This window comes from Salmo trutta, chromosome 15, assembly GCF_901001165.1.
Source record: "Salmo trutta chromosome 15, fSalTru1.1, whole genome shotgun sequence".
Taxonomy (NCBI): Eukaryota; Metazoa; Chordata; class Actinopteri; order Salmoniformes; family Salmonidae; genus Salmo; species Salmo trutta.
The window spans coordinates 1,577,182-1,588,336 of record NC_042971.1 but is presented as its reverse complement, the minus strand read 5'-3'; positions in this window follow the sequence as shown (position 1 = coordinate 1,588,336).

Genomic DNA, 11,155 nt, shown 5'->3' with positions numbered 1-11,155 from the left:
GCATAACGCGTGAGCACGGTACCAGAGACGAAAAGTCCAAATGTTCCATTACCGTACTTAGAAGCATGTCAAACATTGTTTAAGATCAATCTTTATGGTATTTTTAACGTAGAAATGCGATAATATTCCAACCGGACAATAGCGTATTCATTCCAGAAGAAAAATAAGGAAAGGCGCACTTGTGGGACCGCGAATATCCAATCCCTTTGTCCCCAGGCAGTCCACTCAGTGACTGAGCTCCTATATTCTTCCCGGTTACTGGAGACAGATGACACAACATTCTGAAGGCTTTTTACAGCCAATGGAAGCCTTAGGAAGTGCAACGTAACGTACACAGACACTGTAGTTTCAATAGGCATTCAAAAGAAGAACTACAATTCTCAGACCTTCCACTTCCTGGTTGAATTTTTCTCAGGTTTTTGCCTCCCATATGAGTTCTATTATACTCACAGACACCATTCAAACAGTTTTAGAAACTTCAGAGTGTTTTCTATCCAAATCGACTACTAATATGCATATTCTAGTTTCTGGGCCAGAGTAGTAACCAGTTTAATTTGGGTACGTTTTTCATCCGGCTGTGAAAATACTGCCCCCTATCCCTAAGAGGTTTTAATATACTGAACAATATAATTGAAATAGGCCTAAAGCCTACTGTTAATATTTTAATGCAGTCATCTCAGTTTTCATTTGAAGCAAATTTGTATACGTCCCTTGTTTGAATCAATTGCAAAGGCATTGGCAACTTTGTATTTGTAGTCAACTTTGTTCTGCAGTCGGCAGTCACAGAGAGACTGATAAACTATATGATTCTATGTTTAGCAGAGATCTTCTGTGTATAAACTCACACGGAAGGGCAAAAAGCATCTAATGACTCACTCAGCTGTTCTACTAGTGGTCTGAGACAGGAGGTAGATTACTCAGCTGTTCTAGTGGTCTGAGACAGGAGGTAGATTACTCAGCTGTTCTAGTGGTCTGAGACAGGAGGTAGATCACTCAGCTGTTCTAGTGGTCTGAGACAGGAGGTAGATTACTCAGCTGTTCTATTGGTCTGAGACAGGAGGTAGATTACTCAGCTGTTCTAGTGGTCTGAGACAGGAGGTAGATTACTCAGCTGTTCTAGTGGTCTGAGGGAGGAGGTAGATTACTCAGCTGTTCTAGTGGTCTGAGGCAGGAGGTAGATTACTCAGCTGTTCTAGTGGTCTGAGGCAGGAGGTAGATTACTCAGCTGTTGTAGTGGTCTGAGACAGGAGGTAGATTACTCAGCTGTTCTAGTGGTCTGAGACAGGAGGTAGATTACTCAGCTGTTCTAGTGGTCTGAGACAGGAGGTAGATTACTCAGCTGTTCTAGTGGTCTGAGACAGGAGGTAGATTACTCAGCTGTTCTAGTGGTCTGAGACAGGAGGTAGATTACTCAGCTGTTCTAGTGGTCTGAGACAGGAGGTAGATTACTCAGCTGTTCTAGTGGTCTGAGGGAGGAGGTAGATCACTCAGCTGTTCTAGTGGTCTGAGACAGGAGGTAGATTACTCAGCTGTTCTATTGGTCTGAGACAGGAGGTAGATTACTCAGCTGTTCTAGTGGTCTGAGACAGGAGGTAGATTACTCAGCTGTTCTAATGGTCTGAGACAGGAGGTAGATTACTCAGCTGTTCTAGTGGTCTGAGACAGGAGGTAGATTACTCAGCTGTTCTAGTGGTCTGAGACAGGAGGTAGATCACTCAGCTGTTCTAGTGGTCTGAGACAGGAGGTAGATTACTCAGCTGTTCCAGTGGTCTGAGGCAGGAGGTAGATTACTCAGCTGTTCTAGTGGTCTGAGACAGGAGGTAGATTACTCAGCTGTTCTAGTGATCTGAGACAGGAGGTAGATTACTCAGCTGTTCTAGTGGTCTGAGACAGGAGGTAGATTACTCAGCTGTTCTAGTGGTCTGAGGGAGGAGGTAGATCACTCAGCTGTTCTAGTGGTCTGAGACAGGAGGTAGATTACTCAGCTGTTCTATTGGTCTGAGACAGGAGGTAGATTATGAGAGTTTACAAGTTCAACGTTAATAACAGTGGTTATTTGAAACAGCTCAGAGATTTAACAATGCTCCTACGAAGATTCTAATGATGAACTTGGCCTTAAAATGCTTTTCGGAAACCGGACCCTGGATAAAAACATCTGTTATTAAAATGTAAAATGTAAATGTTTTACATACAGACCTCATATTATAGTATTGAATTATTATTTTGAACATATTTAAATCTCGATGTCACAAGTGTATCATTTGTACAGTTCTTTATTAAAAATGTATTCATTTGTTAAATTTGACTGTGTTACAGTACTACTGATTTCTCTGAGAGGCAGATATATATTATTACTGTGTAAACCTAGCAGTACTACTGATTTCTCTGAGAGTGAGACAGAAATATACTATTACTGTGTTAAACCTAGCAGTACTACTGATTTCTCTGAGAGTGAGACAGATATATATTATTACTGTGTTAAACCTAGCAGTACTACTGATTTCTCTGAGATTGAGGCAGATATATATTATTACTGTATTAAACCTAGCAGTACTACTGATTTCTCTGAGAGGCAGATATATATTATTACTGTGTAAACCTAGCAGTACTACTGATTTCTCTGAGAGGCAGATATATATTATTACTGTGTTAAACCTAGGAGTACTACTGATTTCTCTGAGAGTGAGGAAGATATATATTATTACTGTGTTAAACCTAGCAGTACTACTGATTTCTCTGAGAGGCAGATATATATTATTACTGTGTTAAACCTAGCAGTACTACTGATTTCTCTGAGAGGCAGGCAGATATATATTATTACTGTATTAAACCTAGCAGTACTACTGATTTCTCTGAGAGTGAGGCAGATATATATTATTACTGTATTAAACCTAGCAGTACTACTGATTTCTCTGAGAGTGAGGCAGATATATATTATTACTGTGTTAAACCTAGCAGTACTACTGATTTCTCTGAGAGGCAGATATATATTATTACTGTATTAAACCTAGCAGTACTACTGATTTCTCTGAGAGGCAGATATATATTATTACTGTGTTAAACCTAGGAGTACTACTGATTTCTCTGAGAGTGAGGAAGATATATATTATTACTGTGTTAAACCTAGCAGTACTACTGATTTCTCTGAGAGGCAGATATATATTATTACTGTGTTAAACCTAGCAGTACTACTGATTTCTCTGAGAGGCAGGCAGATATATATTATTACTGTATTAAACCTAGCAGTACTACTGATTTCTCTGAGAGTGAGGCAGATATATATTATTACTGTATTAAACCTAGCAGTACTACTGATTTCTCTGAGAGTGAGGCAGATATATATTATTACTGTGTTAAACCTAGCAGTACTACTGATTTCTCTGAGAGGCAGATATATATTATTACTGTATTAAACCTAGCAGTACTACTGATTTCTCTGAGAGTGAGGCAGATATATATTATTACTGTGTAAAACCTAGCAGTACTACTGATTTCTCTGAGAGGCAGATATATATTATTACTGTGTAAAACCTAGCAGTACAACTGATTTCTCTGAGAGTGAGGCAGATATATATTATTACTGTGTTAAACCTAGCAGTACTACTGATTTCTCTGAGAGGCAGATATATATTATTACTGTATTAAACCTAGCAGTACTACTGATTTCTCTGAGAGGCAAATATATATTATTACTGTATTAAACCTAGCAGTACTACTGATTTCTCTGAGAGGCAGATATATATTATTACTGTGTTAAACCTAGCAGTACTACTGATTTCTCTGAGAGTGAGGCAGATATATATTATTACTGTATAAAACCTAGCAGTACTACTGATTTCTCTGAGAGTGAGGCAGATATATATTATTACTGTATAAAACCTAGCAGTACTACTGATTTCTCTGAGAGTGAGGCAGATATATAGCATTTAGCAAAAAAACATGATTTGTCTCTCTGAAATGAAACTTTCAAGTGATAGATTTTAAACAAATAGATGTCTGTCATTGAACAACCCCATGCCATGATTAGATAGTGAAATAACACACCAATCTCTTTCATAATTTCTTTAAACAATAAAAGCTAATTTACGAACATTTCTGAAAAGTGATATATAGCATTTTGGAATCAAACTCTACTTATGTTTCCTCATCTGAGATCTGAGTAGATGAGAGATGTCATGTTTGTCTCCGTTGTGTTGAAGTCCAATCAAGCAGGAGAGACCAGCCTCCCCTGTACCCAGCTGTGTGTCCATGAAGAGTGACTGGTCTATGGGTGAACCTATAAACTTTAGAGAGGGAAACTTTTCTACTGAACAAAGGTAAGAAGAACTCATGGGTCATGGTCAGTGAGTTAAACAACACTGTCTCTAGTCATTTCTCCTCTCCCATTTTCCCATGTCTTTTTGTTGTTTTCATAATCCATAGGCTAATACTTTTGTCCATTTTCATAGTCCTAAAACAATATTAAACAAACACAACATTCCCTCCTTGTGTGTGTGTGTCTGCACTCCCAGGATGAGATGTAATCTCATGTTTTGTCCACAGAAACCGACAGGAGAGATCAGAGTCAGAGATTCTCAGTGGTCAGTCTTCCCAGAGTCATCAAACAGACCTGGACTCTATATTCAGTGTATGTGATATTGTTATGAACATTTGTTTTTGTTTTCCTCAAGTAAAGTTGATCTGTCAATTATTCATTATTGTGTTAATGAGAAAGCATTTCTTCTCTTCTCTTGCTTAACTTATTTACATGATTTATTTTAGTTGCTTGAAGAGAAAATTATGACATTTGTGAAGAACGAGCTGAAGATGTTCAAGAGGATTCTTAGTCCAGAACTCCCAGAAGGCTTTGAGAGTCAGAAGCAGGATGAGGAAGGGGTGGATGCTGAAGATGAGAAGCAGGAGAGCAGTGCCAGAGAGGGGGCTCTGAAGATCACACTGCACGTCCTGAGGAAAATGAACCAAAAGGAGCTTGCTGACACACTGGAGAAATGTAAGATCTGTCTGCCTCGTGTTGAATGCTGTTTTATAACATTTAAAAGCTGTAGCTAAAGTACAGCTAAAGTAGCTGTGTAACTCAATGATATTGTAGCAGCCTTAATACAACACCTAGTGACCTCATCAAGTAGCAGCAGGGATGTGTTGTGGTGATTAATTTAGAGAGAGAGACAGAGAGAGAAAGAGACATCATTAATAATACCATCAATAATACCAATAATAATATAATCAGTCACACCACTCTGTAATGCATTATGAAAACATTTATACAGTCAGTTAAGAGAATAAATGATTATCATTTAAAATGTTATAACAGTCCTACAATACTGTAGTTATTAAAACAGACGTAATATTACTATCCTCTGTGCTATTTCTTCATTCAGATGATCCTGCTGTGATTTGCCAACGTGAACTCAAAACTAATCTAGAGAAGGAGTTTCAATGTGTATTTGAGGGGATCGCTAAACAAGGAAACCCAACACTTCTCAATCAGATCTACACAGAGCTCTACATCACAGAGGGTGGAACAGGAGAGGTCAATAATGAACATGAGCTGAGACAGATTGAGACAACAACCAGGAAACAAGCGAGACCAGAGACTGCAATCAAATGTAACGACATCTTCAAACCCTTAACTGGACAAGACAAACGTATCAGAACTGTGCTGACAAAGGGAGTCGCTGGCATTGGAAAAACAGTCTCTGTGCAGAAGTTCATTCTGGACTGGGCTGAAGGAAAAGCCAATCAGGATGTCCAATTTGTATTTTCATTCCCTTTCCGGGAGCTGAATTTGATGAAAGGGGACAAAAACACTTTGATTGAACTTCTCTATCACTTCTCAATGGAAACCAAACCATCAAGAATCTCCAACTACGACAAGTACAAAGTTGTGTTCATCTTTGATGGTCTGGATGAGTGCCGACTTCCCCTAGACTTCCAGAAGAACAAGATCTGTTGTGACGTCACAGAGTCAACCTCAGTGGATGTTCTGCTGACAAATCTCATCGAGGGAAATCTGCTTCCCTCTGCTCTCCTCTGGATAACTACCCGACCTGCAGCAGCCAATAAGATCCCTTCAGGGTGTGTTGACCAGGTAACAGAGGTACGAGGGTTCAATGACCCACAGAAGGAGGAGTACTTCAGAAAGAGATTCAGTGATGAGGACCTGGCCAACAGAATCATCTCACACATAAAGACATCAAGGAGCCTCCACATCATGTGCCACATTCCAGTCTTTTGTTGGATTTCTGCAACAGTCCTTGAACACATGCTGAAACATAAGAGAGAAGAGATGCCCAAGACTCTGACTGAGATGTATACACATCTTGTGGTATTTCATACCAAACAGAAGAATGAAAAGTATCTTGGGAAAGAAGAGACAGGTCCACACTGGAATAAAAAGAGCATTCTGTCACTGGGAAAACTGGCTTTTCAACAGCTAGTGAATGGCAATCTGATTTTCTATGAAGAAGACCTGACAGAGGCTGGCATTGATGTCAATGAAGCCTCGGTGTACTCAGGATTATGCACACAGATCTTTAAAGAGGAATGTGGGCTGTACCAGAACAAGGTGTACTGCTTCGTGCATCTGAGCATTCAGGAGTTTCTGGCTGCTGTATATGTGTTCCTCTCATTCATCAACAACAATGAGAATCTAATGGACAAACTGCAAACAAACGACAAGCCTGAAGTTACTGTCTACAAGAGTGCTGTGGATAAAGCCTTACAAAGTGAGACAGGAAACCTGGATCTGTTCCTCCGCTTCCTTCTGGGCCTCTCACTGGAGTCCAATCAGAAGCACTTACAAGGTCTACTGACAAAGACAAGAAGCAGCTCACAGAGCCATGAAGAGACAGTCAAGTACATCAAGGAGAAGATCAGGGAGAATCCCTCTCCAGAGAGGAGCATCAATCTGTTCCACTGTCTGAATGAACTGAATGACCATTCTCTAGTGGAGGAGGTCCAAAGCTACCTGAGATCAGGAAGTCTCTCAGAAGACAACCTGTCACCTGCACAGTGGTCAGCTCTGGTCTTTGTGTTGCTGACTTCAGAAAAGGAGCTGGATGTGTTTGACCTGAAGAAATACTCCAGATCAGAGGAAGGTCTTCTGAGGCTGCTGCCAGTGGTCAAAGCCTCCAGAGCTGTTCTGTGAGTAAATAAAATGACATATAAGAACTTATCATCAGGAAGAAATATTATGTTTAGAGAAAAAGTATGTATTATAATATGTTTTTAATATTATATTGAATAACATATTGAATCAGATATTCAATCTAGTATAACATTATGACCATACAATTCTAGGAGACGGAAGATGAATCTATGTGTCGTTTGAGAGAATAAACCAAATGCATCTACCGTTGTCCTTCTACACTACTGGTGTTAAATAAACAGTTTGTGAAGTCATGATGATCTCGTTGCAGGCTGTCAGGCTGTGGAGTCACAGAGGAAGGCTGTGCTTCTCTGGTCTCAGCTCTGGAGTCAAATCCCTCACACCTGAGAGAGCTGGACCTGAGTAACAATGACCTGAAGGATTCAGGAGTGGAGCTGCTCTCTGCTGGACTGGAGGATCCACACTGCAGACTGGAGACTCTGAGGTCAGTATTCCTGTAGTTGGTCAACAAGTGATAACTGTTCACCAGATCCACATGTGTTTACCAGGCACACATAGTCCACACCATATGTGTTTGGACAGTGAAGCTTACAGTTTTAAATTTGGTTGTGTTTTAGATAAGATTTTTCCTAAAAGTAACTTAATGGTGAATAATGTCCTGTCATTTTGGAGTCACTTCACTTGTATTGTCAGTAAGAAGAGAAGATGTTTCTGAACACCTCTACATTCATGTGGATGCTACCATGATTATGAATAATCAGGAATGAATCGTGAATAATGAGGAATGAGCCTCTGTTATTGGTAATGGTGAGAGGTTAGAATGTCTTGTTGTAGCCTCTGTTATTGGTAATGGTGAGAGGTTAGCATGTTTTGTTGTAGCCTCTGTTATTGGTAATGGTGACATGTTAAGATGTTTTGTTGAAGCCTCTGTTATTGGTAATGGTGAGAGGTTAGCATGTTTTGTTGTAGCCTCTGTTATTGGTAATGGTGGGAGGTTAGCATGTTTTGTTGTAGCCTCTGTTATTGGTAATGGTGAGAGGTTAGCATGTTTTGTTGTAGCCTCTGTTATTGGTAATGGTGAGAGGTTAGAATGTCTTGTTGTAGCCTCTGTTATTGGTAATGGTGAGAGGTTAGCATGTTTTGTTGTAGCCTCTGTTATTGGTAATGGTGAGAGGTTAGCATGTTTTGTTGTAGCCTCTGTTATTGGTAATGGTGAGATGTTAGCATGTTTTGTTGTATCCTCTGTTATTGGTAATGGTGACATGTTAGGATGTTTTGTTGAAGCCTCTGTTATTGGTAATGGTGAGAGGTTAGCATGTTTTGTTTTAGCCTCTGTTATTGGTAATGGTGAGAGGTTAGCATGTTTTGATGTAGCCTCTGTTATTGGTAATGGTGAGAGGTTAGCATGTTTTGTTGTATCCTCCTTTATTGGTAATGGTGAGAGGTTAGCAGGTTTTGTTGTAGCCTCTTTTATTGGTAAAGGTGAGAGGTTAGCATGTTTTGTTGTTGCCTCTGTTATTGGTAATGGTGAGAGGTTAGCATGTTTTGTTGTAGCCTCTGTTATTGGTAGTGGTGAGAGGTTAGCATGTTTTGTTGTAGCCTCGGTTATTGGTAATGGTGAGAGGATAGCATGTTTTGTTGTAGCCTCTGTTATTGGTAATGGTGACATGTTAGGATGTTTTGTTGAAGCCTCTGTTATTGGTAATGGTGAGAGGTTAGCATGTTTTGTTTTAGCCTCTGTTATTGGTAATGGTGAGAGGTTAGCATGTTTTGATGTAGCCTCTGTTATTGGTAATGGTGAGAGGTTAGCATGTTTTGTTGTATCCTCCTTTATTGGTAATGGTGAGAGGTTAGCAGGTTTTGTTGTAGCCTCTTTTATTGGTAAAGGTGAGAGGTTAGCATGTTTTGTTGTAGCCTCGGTTATTGGTAATGGTGAGAGGTTAGCATGTTTTGTTGTAGACTCTTTTATTGGTAATGGTGAGAGGTTAGCATGTTTAGTTGTAGCCTCTTTTATTGGTAATGGTGAGAGGTTAGCATGTTTTGTTGTAGCCTCTTGTTATTGGTAATGGTGAGAGGTTAGCATGTTTTGTTGTATCCTCTGTTATTGGTAATGGTGAGAGGTTAGTATGTTTTGTTGTAGCCTCTGTTATTGGTAATGGTGAGAGGTTAGCACGTTTTGTTGTATCCTCTGTTATTGGTAATTGTGAGAGGTTAGCATGTTTTGTTGTAGACTCTGTTATTGGTAATGGTGAGAGGTTAGCATGTTTTGTTGTAGCCTCTGTTATTGGTAATGGTGAGAGGTTAGCATGTTTTGTTGTATCCTCTGTTCTTGGTAATGGTGAGAGGTTAGTATGTTTTGTTGTATCCTCTGTTATTGGTAATGGTGAGAGGTTAGCATGTTTTGTTGTAGCCTCTGTTATTGGTAATGGTGAGAGGTTAGCATGTTTTGATGTAGCCTCTGTTATTGGTAATGTGAGAGGTTAGCATGTTTTGTTGTAACCTCTGTTATTGGTAATGGTGAGAGGTTAGTATGTTTTGTTGTATCCTCTTTTATTGGTAATGGTGAGAGGTTAGCACGTTTTGTTGTAGCCTCTGTTATTGGTAATGGTGATAGGTTAGCATGTTTTGTTGTAGCCTCTTTTATTGGTAATGGTGAGAGTTTAGCATGTTTTGTTGTTGCCTCTGTTCTTGGTAATGGTGAGAGGTTAGCATGTTTTGTTGTAGCCTCTGTTATTGGTAATGGTGACATGTTAGGATGTTTTGTTGAAGCCTCTGTTATTGGTAATGGTGAGAGGTTAGCATGTTTTGTTTTAGCCTCTTATTGGTAATGGTGAGAGGTTAGCATGTTTTGATGTAGCCTCTGTTATTGGTAATGGTGAGAGGTTAGCATGTTTTGTTGTAGCCTCTGTTATTGGTAATTGTGATAGGTTAGCATGTTTTGTTGTAGCCTCTTTTATTGGTAATGGTGAGAGTTTAGCATGTTTTGTTGTATCCTCTGTTCTTGGTAATGGTGAGAGGTTAGCATGTTTTGTTGTAGCCTCTGTTATTGGTAATGGTGAGAGGTTAGCATGTTCTGTTGTAGCCTCTGTTATTGGTAATGGGGAGAGGTTAGCATGTTTTGTTGTAGCCTCTAACTTTCTCACTCATTATTATTCATGATTCATTCATGATTTGTATTAATCATGTTATCATCAGGATTCATTTAGTAGTGTTTAGAAACATGTTATCTACTCACTTAGACAGAAAATTATCCAGTCAACATCCACCATTTTATTATTGGGCAGAACACAACCAAAACAAACTGCAAATGCAACCAACTAGTTTATAACCAAACACTAATCTTTTGACTACTTTAATACACTATGAGTGAATTGGTCAGAATACTTATGACTTTTTCAAATAGGGGGACTAGCTACATAAAGTGCTTTCATTTCTAAATGGTGAAACAGATATGTATGAAAATATCCTCATATAAAAGATGACATTATATACTGTCACCTCATATGAAACATTTGATCTGAAATCCAAAATGTTGGAGTTCAGAGCCACATTTAAAATGTTATCTTCACTGTCAAAATAGATATGGTGTGGACTGTATACTCAATACAATCTAAATCTGATACCTCACTGTCTGTTTTTTGACTGATACTGCTTTTAAACTGGTCTGGTCAGTCTACTCAAATATTTGTATTATTCATGTTTCTATCTGCAGTCCAAACTTTGATAATTTGTCATTTATAATATGATACATTAATTTCTGAATAGATATGGCAGGTTTCATGACTGATATATCTGAATATGTTGAGAAAATATACTGCCACTTTTTTCACCACCAAAGAATAGCAGTGTGGTTTTAATATGATTTGACTCTTTGCAGGCTGTCAGGCTGTGGAGTCACAGAGGAAGGCTGTGCTTCTCTGGTCTCAGTTCTCAGGTCAAACCCCTCAATCCTGAGAGAGCTGGACCTGAGTAACAATGACCTGAAGGATTCAGGAGTGGAGCTGCTCTCTGCTGGACTGGAGGATCCACACTGCAGACTGGAGACTC